The sequence below is a fragment of the Pelobates fuscus genome, chromosome 1, assembly GCF_036172605.1.
Source record: "Pelobates fuscus isolate aPelFus1 chromosome 1, aPelFus1.pri, whole genome shotgun sequence".
Lineage (NCBI taxonomy): Eukaryota > Metazoa > Chordata > Amphibia > Anura > Pelobatidae > Pelobates > Pelobates fuscus.
Window position 1 is genome coordinate 129,356,394 of NC_086317.1, and position 12,455 is coordinate 129,368,848.

General features: G+C 39.8%; 10 non-coding genes across 10 annotated transcripts; all 10 read left to right on the forward strand.

The window, feature by feature from the left end:
* Window positions 1-1,197: 1,197 nt before the first annotated feature.
* Window positions 1,198-1,279, forward strand: TRNAS-GCU (transfer RNA serine (anticodon GCU)). The gene has a single exon. It is a non-coding gene; the product is annotated as a tRNA-Ser (tRNA).
* A 1,510-nt stretch (window positions 1,280-2,789) lies between these two features.
* On the forward strand, window positions 2,790-2,871 carry TRNAS-GCU (transfer RNA serine (anticodon GCU)). The gene has a single exon. It is a non-coding gene; the product is annotated as a tRNA-Ser (tRNA).
* Window positions 2,872-5,500: 2,629 nt separating this feature from the next.
* Window positions 5,501-5,582, forward strand: TRNAS-GCU (transfer RNA serine (anticodon GCU)). Its single transcript has one exon. It is a non-coding gene; the product is annotated as a tRNA-Ser (tRNA).
* A 1,961-nt stretch (window positions 5,583-7,543) lies between these two features.
* On the forward strand, window positions 7,544-7,625 carry TRNAS-GCU (transfer RNA serine (anticodon GCU)). Its single transcript has one exon. It is a non-coding gene; the product is annotated as a tRNA-Ser (tRNA).
* Window positions 7,626-8,224: 599 nt separating this feature from the next.
* Window positions 8,225-8,306, forward strand: TRNAS-GCU (transfer RNA serine (anticodon GCU)). The gene has a single exon. It is a non-coding gene; the product is annotated as a tRNA-Ser (tRNA).
* Window positions 8,307-8,975: 669 nt separating this feature from the next.
* On the forward strand, window positions 8,976-9,057 carry TRNAS-GCU (transfer RNA serine (anticodon GCU)). The gene has a single exon. It is a non-coding gene; the product is annotated as a tRNA-Ser (tRNA).
* A 593-nt stretch (window positions 9,058-9,650) lies between these two features.
* TRNAS-GCU (transfer RNA serine (anticodon GCU)) lies at window positions 9,651-9,732 on the forward strand. Its single transcript has one exon. It is a non-coding gene; the product is annotated as a tRNA-Ser (tRNA).
* A 599-nt stretch (window positions 9,733-10,331) lies between these two features.
* On the forward strand, window positions 10,332-10,413 carry TRNAS-GCU (transfer RNA serine (anticodon GCU)). The gene has a single exon. It is a non-coding gene; the product is annotated as a tRNA-Ser (tRNA).
* A 669-nt stretch (window positions 10,414-11,082) lies between these two features.
* TRNAS-GCU (transfer RNA serine (anticodon GCU)) lies at window positions 11,083-11,164 on the forward strand. Its single transcript has one exon. It is a non-coding gene; the product is annotated as a tRNA-Ser (tRNA).
* A 593-nt stretch (window positions 11,165-11,757) lies between these two features.
* On the forward strand, window positions 11,758-11,839 carry TRNAS-GCU (transfer RNA serine (anticodon GCU)). Its single transcript has one exon. It is a non-coding gene; the product is annotated as a tRNA-Ser (tRNA).
* The last annotated feature ends 616 nt before the right edge of the window (window positions 11,840-12,455 follow it).

Sequence of the window (12,455 nt, forward strand, 5' to 3'; positions counted from 1 at the left end):
GCTATTTTAATGGAGGGTCCAGGGAATTTTTACACCATAAATAGGCACAGAGTCGCTTTCATGGCAGTTCCACAAGTTGGAAATAAGCACCATTTTTCCCATTGATACCTATAGCATAACAATAATGCTTGTCTTAAAAACAACTTATTCAAACAAAAATTCACATTATTATCATCCCCAATCTGTAACTGTAAAAATAACGCAAATTAGAGCTCAAATCAAAATTATTTTGATTGAGTCCAGAAAACAAGAGCACACCATGTCTTTTCCTCACCTCGGCAAAGAGAACCAATTTGCCCTGACACTTGACGGCAAAATCGACAGGAAAAAAGCACACATTTTTTCCCCCCGATGTGTAGTGCATAACACTAAGGCTTGTCTTAAAAACAACTAACACAAACAAAAATTCACATTATTATCATCCCCAATCTGTAACTGTAAAAATAACACAAATTAGAGATACGGCCACCGTGCACTTCACCGACTGCGTCTAACAGCATGCGTGCGCCACTGTCTGACGAGGTGGCCGAGTGGTTAAGGCGATGGACTGCTAATCCATTGTGCTCTGCATGCATGGGTTCGAATCCCATCTTCGTCGACTTTTCTACAAAACTCTGTTCCTCAGAGAACTTTGTAAACTCACGTTACTGTCTGTGTTAGTCAACCGTCATTTATTTGCAAGGCTATTTTAATGGAGGGTCCAGGGAATTTTTACACCATAAATAGGCACAGAGTCGCATTCATGGCAGTTCCACAAGTTGGAAATAAGCACCATTTTTCCCATTGATACCTATAGCATAACAATAATGCTTGTCTTAAAAACAACTTATTCAAACAAAAATTCACATTATTATCATCCCCAATCTGTAACTGTAAAAATAACGCAAATTAGAGCTCAAATCAAAATTATTTTGATTGAGTCCAGAAAACAAGAGCACACCATGTCTTTTCCTCACCTCGGCAAAGAGAACCAATTTGCCCTGACACTTGACGGCAAAATCGACAGGAAAAAGGCACACATTTTTCCCCCCGATGTGTAGTGCATAACACTAAGGCTTGTCTTAAAAACAACTAACACAAACAAAAATTCACATTATTATCATCCCCAATCTGTAACTGTAAAAATAACACAAATTAGAGATACGGCCACCGTGCACTTCACCGACTGCGTCTAGCAGCATGCGTGCGCCACTGTCAGACGAGGTGGCTGAGTGGTTAAGGCGATGGACTGCTAATCCATTGTGCTCTGCACGCATGGGTTCGAATCCCATCTTCGTCGACTTTTCTACTAAACTCTGTTCCTCAGAGAACTTTGTAAACTCACGTTACTGTCTGTGTTAGTCAACCGTCATTTATTTTAATGGAGGGTCCAGGGAATTTTTACACCATAAATAGGCACAGAGTCGCATTCATGGCAGTTCCACAAGTTGGAAATAAGCACCATTTTTCCCATTGATACCTATAGCATAACAATAATGCTTGTCTTAAAAACAACTTATTCAAACAAAAATTCACATTATTATCATCCCCAATCTGTAACTGTAAAAATAACGCAAATTAGAGCTCAAATCAAAATTATTTTGATTGAGTCCAGAAAACAAGAGCACACCATGTCTTTTCCTCACCTCGGCAAAGAGAACCAATTTGCCCTAACACTTGACGGCAAAATCGACAGGAAAAAAGCACACATTTTTCCCCCCGATGTGTAGTGCATAACACTAAGGCTTGTCTTAAAAACAACTAACACAAACAAAAATTCACATTATTATCATCCCCAATCTGTAACTGTAAAAATAACACAAATTAGAGATACGGCCACCGTGCACTTCACCGACTGCGTCTAACAGCATGCGTGCGCCACTGTCAGACGAGGTGGCCGAGTGGTTAAGGCGATGGACTGCTAATCCATTGTGCTCTGCATGGGTTTGAATCCCATCTTCGTTGACTTTTCTACAAAACTCTGTTCCTCAGAGAACTTTGTAAACTCACGTTACTGTCTGTGTTAGTCAACCGTCATTTATTTGCAAGGCTATTTTAATGGAGGGTCCAGGGAATTTTTACACCATAAATAGGCACAGAGTCGCATTCATGGCAGTTCCACAAGTTGGAAATAAGCACCATTTTTCCCATTGATACCTATAGCATAACAATAATGCTTGTCTTAAAAACAACTTATTCAAACAAAAATTCACATTATTATCATCCCCAATCTGTAACTGTAAAAATAACGCAAATTAGAGCTCAAATCAAAATTATTTTGATTGAGTCCAGAAAACAAGAGCACACCATGTCTTTTCCTCACCTCGGCAAAGAGAACCAATTTGCCCTGACACTTGACGGCAAAATCGACAGGAAAAAAGCACACATTTTCCCCCCCGATGTGTAGTGCATAACACTAAGGCTTGTCTTAAAAACAACTAACACAAACAAAAATTCACATTATTATCATCCCCAATCTGTAACTGTAAAAATAACACAAATTAGAGCTCAAATCAAAATTATTTTGATTGAGTCCAGAAAACAAGAGCACACCATGTCTTTTCCTCACCTCGGCAAAGAGAACCAATTTGCCCTGACACTTGACGGCAAAATCGACAGGAAAAAAGCACACATTTTCCCCCCCGATGTGTAGTGCATAACACTAAGGCTTGTCTTAAAAACAACTAACACAAACAAAAATTCACATTATTATCATCCCCAATCTGTAACTGTAAAAATAACACAAATTAGAGATACGGCCACCGTGCACTTCACCGACTGCGTCAAACAGCATGCGTGCGCCACTGTCAGACGAGGTGGCCGAGTGGTTAAGGCGATGGACTGCTAATCCATTGTGCTCTGCACGCATGGGTTCGAATCCCATCTTCGTCGACTTTTCTACAAAACTATGTTCCTCAGAGAACTTTGTAAACTCACGTTACTGTCTGTGTTAGTCAACCGTCATTTATTTGCAAGGCTATTTTAATGGAGGGTCCAGGGAATTTTTACACCATAAATAGGCACAGAGTCGCATTCATGGCAGTTCCACAAGTTGGAAATAAGCACCATTTTTCCCATTGATACCTATAGCATAACAATAATGCTTGTCTTAAAAACAACTTATTCAAACAAAAATTCACATTATTATCATCCCCAATCTGTAACTGTAAAAATAACGCAAATTAGAGCTCAAATCAAAATTATTTTGATTGAGTCCAGAAAACAAGAGCACACCATGTCTTTTCCTCACCTCGGCAAAGAGAACCAATTTGCCTTGACACTTGACGGCAAAATCGACAGGAAAAAAGCACACATTTTTTCCCCCCGATGTGTAGTGCATAACACTAAGGCTTGTCTTAAAAACAACTAACACAAACAAAAATTCACATTATTATCATCCCCAATCTGTAACTGTAAAAATAACACAAATTAGAGATACGGCCACCGTGCACTTCACCGACTGCGTCAAACAGCATGCGTGCGCCACTGTCAGACGAGGTGGCCGAGTGGTTAAGGCGATGGACTGCTAATGCATGGGTTCGAATCCCATCTTCGTCGACTTTTCTACAAAACTCTGTTCCTCAGAGAACTTTGTAAACTCACGTTACTGTCTGTGTTAGTCAACCGTAATTTATTTGCAAGGCTATTTTAATGGAGGGTCCAGGGAATTTTTACACCATAAATAGGCACAGAGTCGCATTCATGGCAGTTCCACAAGTTGGAAATAAGCACCATTTTTCCCATTGATACCTATAGCATAACAATAATGCTTGTCTTAAAAACAACTTATTCAAACAAAAATTCACATTATTATCATCCCCAATCTGTAACTGTAAAAATAACGCAAATTAGAGCTCAAATCAAAATTATTTTGATTGAGTCCAGAAAACAAGAGCACACCATGTCTTTTCCTCACCTCGGCAAAGAGAACCAATTTGCCCTGACACTTGACGGCAAAATCGACAGGAAAAAAAGCACACATTTTTCCCCCCGATGTGTAGTGCATAACACTAAGGCTTGTCTTAAAAACAACTAACACAAACAAAAATTCACATTATTATCATCCCCAATCTGTAACTGTAAAAATAACACAAATTAGAGATACAGCCACCGTGCACTTCACCGACTGCGTCTAACAGCATGCGTGCGCCACTGTCAGACGAGGTGGCCGAGTGGTTAAGGTGATGGCATGCTAATCCATTGTGCTCTGCACGCATGGGTTCGAATCCCATCTTCGTCGACTTTTCTACTGAACCCTGTTCCTCAGAGAACTTTGTAAACTCACGTTACTGTGTGTGTTAGTCAACTGTCATTTATTTGCAAGGCAATTTTAATGGAGGGTCCAGGGAATTGTTACACCATAAATAGGCACAGAGTCGCATTCATGGCAGTTCCACAAGTTGGAAATAAGCACCATTTTTCCCATTGATACCTATAGCATAACAATAATGCTTGTCTTAAAAACAACTTATTCAAACAAAAATTCACATTATTATCATCCCCAATCTGTAACTGTAAAAATAACGCAAATTAGAGCTCAAATCAAAATTATTTTGATTGAGTCCAGAAAACAAGAGCACACCATGTCTTTTCCTCACCTCGGCAAAGAGAACCAATTTGCCCTGACACTTGACGGCAAAATCGACAGGAAAAAAAGCACACATTTTTCCCCCCGATGTGTAGTGCATAACACTAAGGCTTGTCTTAAAAACAACTAACACAAACAAAAATTCACATTATTATCATCCCCAATCTGTAACTGTAAAAATAACACAAATTAGAGATACGGCCACCGTGCACTTCACCGACTGCGTCAAACAGCATGCGTGCGCCACTGTCAGACGAGGTGGCCGAGTGGTTAAGGCGATGGACTGCTAATCCATTGTGCTCTGCACGCATGTGTTCGAATCCCATCTTCGTCGACTTTTCTACAAAACTCTGTTCCTCAGAGAACTTTGTAAACTCACGTTACTGTCTGTGTTAGTCAACTGTCATTTATTTGCAAGGCTATTTTAATGGAGGGTCCAGGGAATTTTTACACCATAAATAGGCGCAGAGTCGCATTCATGGCAGTTCCACAAGTTGGAAATAAGCACCATTTTTCTCATTGATACCTATAGCATAACAATAATGCTTGTCTTAAAAACAACTTATTCAAACAAAAATTCACATTATTATCATCCCCAATCTGTAACTGTAAAAATAACGCAAATTAGAGCTCAAATCAAAATTATTTTGATTGAGTCCAGAAAACAAGAGCACACCATGTCTTTTCCTCACCTCGGCAAAGAGAACCAATTTGCCCTGACACTTGACGGCAAAATCGACAGGAAAAAAGCACACATTTTTCCCCCCGATGTGTAGTGCATAACACTAAGGCTTGTCTTAAAAACAACTAACACAAACAAAAATTCACATTATTATCATCCCCAATCTGTAACTGTAAAAATAACACAAATTAGAGATACAGCCACCGTGCACTTCACCGACTGCGTCTAACAGCATGCGTGCGCCACTGTCAGACGAGGTGGCCGAGTGGTTAAGGCGATGGACTGCTAATCCATTGTGCTCTGCACGCATGGGTTCGAATCCCATCTTCGTCGACTTTTCTACAAAACTCTGTTCCTCAGAGAACTTTGTAAACTCACGTTACTGTCTGTGTTAGTCAACTGTCATTTATTTGCAAGGCTATTTTAATGGAGGGTCCAGGGAATTTTTACACCATAAATAGGCACAGAGTTGCATTCATGGCAGTTCCACAAGTTGGAAATAAGCACCATTTTTCCCATTGATACCTATAGCATAACAATAATGCTTGCCTTAAAAACAACTTATTCAAACAAAAATTCACATTATTATCATCCCCAATCTGTAACTGTAAAAATAACGCAAATTAGAGCTCAAATCAAAATTATTTTGATGGAGTCCAGAAAACAAGAGCACACCATGTCTTTTCCTCACCTCGGCAAAGAGAACCAATTTGCCCTGACACTTGACGGCAAAATCGACAGGAAAAAAGCACACATTTTTCCCCCCGATGTGTAGTGCATAACACTAAGGCTTGTCTTAAAAACAACTAACACAAACAAAAATTCACATTATTATCATCCCCAATCTGTAACTGTAAAAATAACACAAATTAGAGATACAGCCACCGTGCACTTCACCGACTGCGTCTAACAGCATGCGTGCGCCGCTGTCAGACGATGTGGCCGAGTGGTTAAGGCGATGGACTGCTAATCCATTGTGCTCTGCACGCATGAGTTCCAATCCCATCTTCGTCGACTTTTCTACAAAACTCTGTTCCTCCGAGAACTTTGTAAACTTACGTTACTGTCTGTGTTAGTCAACTGTCATTTATTTGCAAGGCTATTTTAATGGAGGGTCCAGGGAATTTTTACACCATAAATAGGCACAGAGTCGCATTCATGGCAGTTCCACAAGTTGGAAATAAGCACCATTTTTCCCATTGATACCTATAGCATAACAATAATGCTTGTCTTAAAAACAACTTATTCAAACAAAAATTCACATTATTATCATCCCCAATCTGTAACTGTAAAAATAACGCAAATTAGAGCTCAAATCAAAATTATTTTGATTGAGTCCAGAAAACAAGAGCACACCATGTCTTTTCCTCACCTCGGCAAAGAGAACCAATTTGCCCTGACACTTGACGGCAAAATCGACAGGAAAAAAGCACACATTTTTCCCCCCGATGTGTAGTGCATAACACTAAGGCTTGTCTTAAAAACAACTAACACAAACAAAAATTCACATTATTATCATCCCCAATCTGTAACTGTAAAAATAACACAAATTAGAGATACAGCCACCGTGCACTTCACCGACTGCGTCTAACAGCATGCGTGCGCCGCTGTCAGACGATGTGGCCGAGTGGTTAAGGCGATGAACTGCTAATCCATTGTGCTCTGCACGCATGAGTTCCAATCCCATCTTCGTCGACTTTTCTACAAAACTCTGTTCCTCCGAGAACTTTGTAAACTTACGTTACTGTCTGTGTTAGTCAACTGTCATTTATTTGCAAGGCTATTTTAATGGAGGGTCCAGGGAATTTTTACACCATAAATAGGCACAGAGTCGCATTCATGGCAGTTCCACAAGTTGGAAATAAGCACCATTTTTCTCATTGATACCTATAGCATAACAATAATGCTTGTCTTAAAAACAACTTATTCAAACAAAAATTCACATTATTATCATCCCCAATCTGTAACTGTAAAAATAACGCAAATTAGAGCTCAAATCAAAATTATTTTGATTGAGTCCAGAAAACAAGAGCACACCATGTCTTTTCCTCACCTCGGCAAAGAGAACCAATTTGCCCTGACACTTGACGGCAAAATCGACAGGAAAAAAGCACACATTTTTCCCCCCGATGTGTAGTGCATTACACTAAGGCTTGTCTTAAAAACAACTAACACAAACAAAAATTCACATTATTATCATCCCCAATCTGTAACTGTAAAAATAACACAAATTAGAGATACAGCCACCGTGCACTTCACCGACTGCGTCTAACAGCATGCGTGCGCCACTGTCAGACGAGGTGGCCGAGTGGTTAAGGCGATGGACTGCTAATCCATTGTGCTCTGCACGCATGGGTTCGAATCCCATCTTCGTCGACTTTTCTACAAAACTCTGTTCCTCAGAGAACTTTGTAAACTCACGTTACTGTCTGTGTTAGTCAACTGTCATTTATTTGCAAGGCTATTTTAATGGAGGGTCCAGGGAATTTTTACACCATAAATAGGCACAGAGTTGCATTCATGGCAGTTCCACAAGTTGGAAATAAGCACCATTTTTCCCATTGATACCTATAGCATAACAATAATGCTTGCCTTAAAAACAACTTATTCAAACAAAAATTCACATTATTATCATCCCCAATCTGTAACTGTAAAAATAACGCAAATTAGAGCTCAAATCAAAATTATTTTGATGGAGTCCAGAAAACAAGAGCACACCATGTCTTTTCCTCACCTCGGCAAAGAGAACCAATTTGCCCTGACACTTGACGGCAAAATCGACAGGAAAAAAGCACACATTTTTCCCCCCGATGTGTAGTGCATAACACTAAGGCTTGTCTTAAAAACAACTAACACAAACAAAAATTCACATTATTATCATCCCCAATCTGTAACTGTAAAAATAACACAAATTAGAGATACGGCCACCGTGCACTTCACCGACTGCGTCAAACAGCATGCGTGCGCCGCTGTCAGACGAGGTGGCCGAGTGGTTAAGGCGATGGACTGCTAATCCATTGTGCTCTGCACGCATGGGTTCGAATCCCATCTTCGTCGACTTTTCTACAAAACTCTGTTCCTCAGAGAACTTTGTAAACTCACTTTACTGTCTGTGTTAGTCAACTGTCATTTATTTGCAAGGCTATTTTAATGGAGGATCCAGGGAATTTTTACACCATAAATAGGCACAAATTCATGGCAGTTCCACAAGTTGCAAATAAGCACCATTTTTCCCATTGATACCTATAGCATAACAATAATGCTTGTCTTAACCCCTTAAGGACCAAACTTCTGGAATAAAGGGGAATCATGACGTGTCAGGCACGTCATGTGTCCTTAAGGGGTTAAAAACAACTTATTCAAACAAAAATTCACATTATTATCATCCCCAATCTGTAACTGTAAAAATAACGCAAATTAGAGCTCAAATCAAAATTATTTTGATGGAGTCCAGAAAACAAGAGCACACCATGTCTTTTCCTCACCTCGGCAAAGAGAACCAATTTGCCCTGACACTTGACGGCAAAATCAACAGGAAAAAAGCACACATTTTTCCCCCCGATGTGTAGTGCATAACACTAAGGCTTGTCTTAAAAACAACTAACACAAACAAAAATTCACATTATTATCATCCCCAATCTGTAACTGTAATAATAACACAAATTAGAGATACGGCCACCGTGCACTTCACCGACTGCGACAAACAGCATGCGTGCGCCACTGTCAGACGAGGTGGCCGAGTGGTTAAGGCGATGGACTGCTAATCCATTGTGCTCTGCACGCATGGGTTCGAATCCCATCTTCGTCGACTTTTCTACAAAACTCTGTTCCTCAGAGAACTTTGTAAACTCACTTTACTGTCTGTGTTAGTCAACTGTCATTTATTTGCAAGGCTATTTTAATGGAGGGTCCAGGGAATTTTTACACCATAAATAGGCACAAATTCATGGCAGTTCCACAAGTTGCAAATAAGCACCATTTTTCCCATTGATACCTATAGCATAACAATAATGCTTGTCTTAAAAACAACTTATTCAAACAAAAATTCACATTATTATCATCCCCAATCTGTAACTGTAAAAATAACGCAAATTAGAGCTCAAATCAAAATTATTTTGATGGAGTCCAGAAAACAAGAGCACACCATGTCTTTTCCTCACCTCGGCAAAGAGAACCAATTTGCCCTGACACTTGACGGCAAAATCGACAGGAAAAAAGCACACATTTTTCCCCTCGATGTGTAGTGCATAACACTAAGGCTTGTCTTAAAAATAACTAACACAAACAAAAATTCACATTATTATCATCCCCAATCTGTAACTGTAAAAATAACACAAATTAGAGATACGGCCACCGTGCACTTCACCGACTGCGTCAAACAGCATGCGTGCGCCACTGTCAGACGAGGTGGCCGAGTGGTTAAGGCGATGGACTGCTAATCCATTGTGCTCTGCACGCATGGGTTCGAATCCCATCTTCGTCGACTTTTCTACAAAACTCTGTTTCTCAGAGAACTTTGTAAACTCACGTTACTGTCTGTGTTAGTCAACCGTCATTTATTTGCAAGGCTATTTTAATGGAGGGTCCAGGGAATTTTTACACCATAAATAGGCACAGAGTCGCATTCATGGCAGTTCCACAAGTTGCAAATAAGCACCATTTTTCCCATTGATACCTATAGCATAACAATAATGCTTGTTTTAAAAACAACTTATTCAAACAAAAATTCACATTATTATCATCCCCAATCTGTAACTGTAAAAATAACGCAAATTAGAGCTCAAATCAAAATTATTTTGATGGAGTCCAGAAAACAAGAGCACACCATGTCTTTTCCTCACCTCGGCAAAGAGAACCAATTTGCCCTGACACTTGACGGCAAAATCGACAGGAAAAAAGCACACATTTTTCCCCTCGATGTGTAGTGCATAACACTAAGGCTTGTCTTAAAAACAACTAACACAAACAAAAATTCACATTATTATCATCCCCAATCTGTAACTGTAAAAATAACACAAATTAGAGATACGGCCACCGTGCACTTCACCGACTGCGTCAAACAGCATGCGTGCGCCGCTGTCAGACGAGGTGGCCGAGTGGTTAAGGCGATGGACTGCTAATCCATTGTGCTCTGCACGCATGGGTTCGAATCCCATCTTCGTCGACTTTTCTACAAAACTCTGTTCCTCAGAGAACTTTGTAAACTCACTTTACTGTCTGTGTTAGTCAACTGTCATTTATTTGCAAGGCTATTTTAATGGAGGATCCAGGGAATTTTTACACCATAAATAGGCACAAATTCATGGCAGTTCCACAAGTTGCAAATAAGCACCATTTTTCCCATTGATACCTATAGCATAACAATAATGCTTGTCTTAACCCCTTAAGGACCAAACTTCTGGAATAAAGGGGAATCATGACGTGTCAGGCACGTCATGTGTCCTTAAGGGGTTAAAAACAACTTATTCAAACAAAAATTCACATTATTATCATCCCCAATCTGTAACTGTAAAAATAACGCAAATTAGAGCTCAAATCAAAATTATTTTGATGGAGTCCAGAAAACAAGAGCACACCATGTCTTTTCCTCACCTCGGCAAAGAGAACCAATTTGCCCTGACACTTGACGGCAAAATCAACAGGAAAAAAGCACACATTTTTCCCCCCGATGTGTAGTGCATAACACTAAGGCTTGTCTTAAAAACAACTAACACAAACAAAAATTCACATTATTATCATCCCCAATCTGTAACTGTAATAATAACACAAATTAGAGATACGGCCACCGTGCACTTCACCGACTGCGACAAACAGCATGCGTGCGCCACTGTCAGACGAGGTGGCCGAGTGGTTAAGGCGATGGACTGCTAATCCATTGTGCTCTGCACGCATGGGTTCGAATCCCATCTTCGTCGACTTTTCTACAAAACTCTGTTCCTCAGAGAACTTTGTAAACTGACTTTACTGTCTGTGTTAGTCAACTGTCATTTATTTGCAAGGCTATTTTAATGGAGGATCCAGGGAATTTTTACACCATAAATAGGCACAAATTCATGGCAGTTCCACAAGTTGCAAATAAGCACCATTTTTCCCATTGATACCTATAGCATAACAATAATGCTTGTCTTAAAAACAACTTATTCAAACAAAAATTCACATTATTATCATCCCCAATCTGTAACTGTAAAAATAACGCAAATTAGAGCTCAAATCAAAATTATTTTGATGGAGTCCAGAAAACAAGAGCACACCATGTCTTTTCCTCACCTCGGCAAAGAGAACCAATTTGCCCTGACACTTGACGGCAAAATCAACAGGAAAAAAGCACACATTTTTCCCCCCGATGTGTAGTGCATAACACTAAGGCTTGTCTTAAAAACAACTAACACAAACAAAAATTCACATTATTATCATCCCCAATCTGTAACTGTAATAATAACACAAATTAGAGATACGGCCACCGTGCACTTCACCGACTGCGTCAAACAGCATGCGTGCGCCACTGTCAGACGAGGTGGCCGAGTGGTTAAGGCGATGGACTGCTAATCCATTGTGCTCTGCACGCATGGGTTCGAATCCCATCTTCGTCGACTTTTCTACAAAACTCTGTTCCTCAGAGAACTTTGTAAACTCACGTTACTGTCTGTGTTAGTCAACCGTCATTTATTTGCAAGGCTATTTTAATGGAGGGTCCAGGGAATTTTTACACCATAAATAGGCACAGAGTCGCATTCATGGCAGTTCCACAAGTTGGAAATAAGCACCATTTTTCCCATTGATACCTATAGCATAACAATAATGCTTGTCTTAAAAACAACTTATTCAAACAAAAATTCACATTATTATCATCCCCAATCTGTAACTGTAAAAATAACGCAAATTAGAGCTCAAATCAAAATTATTTTGATTGAGTCCAGAAAACAAGAGCACACCATGTCTTTTCCTCACCTCGGCAAAGAGAACCAATTTGCCCTGACACTTGACGGCAAAATCGACAGGAAAAAAGCACACATTTTTCCCCCCGATGTGTAGTGCATTACACTAAGGCTTGTCTTAAAAACAACTAACACAAACAAAAATTCACATTATTATCATCCCCAATCTGTAACTGTAAAAATAACACAAATTAGAGATACGGCCACCGTGCACTTCACCGACTGCGTCTAAAAGCATGCGTGCGCCACTGTCAGATGAGGTGGCCGAGTG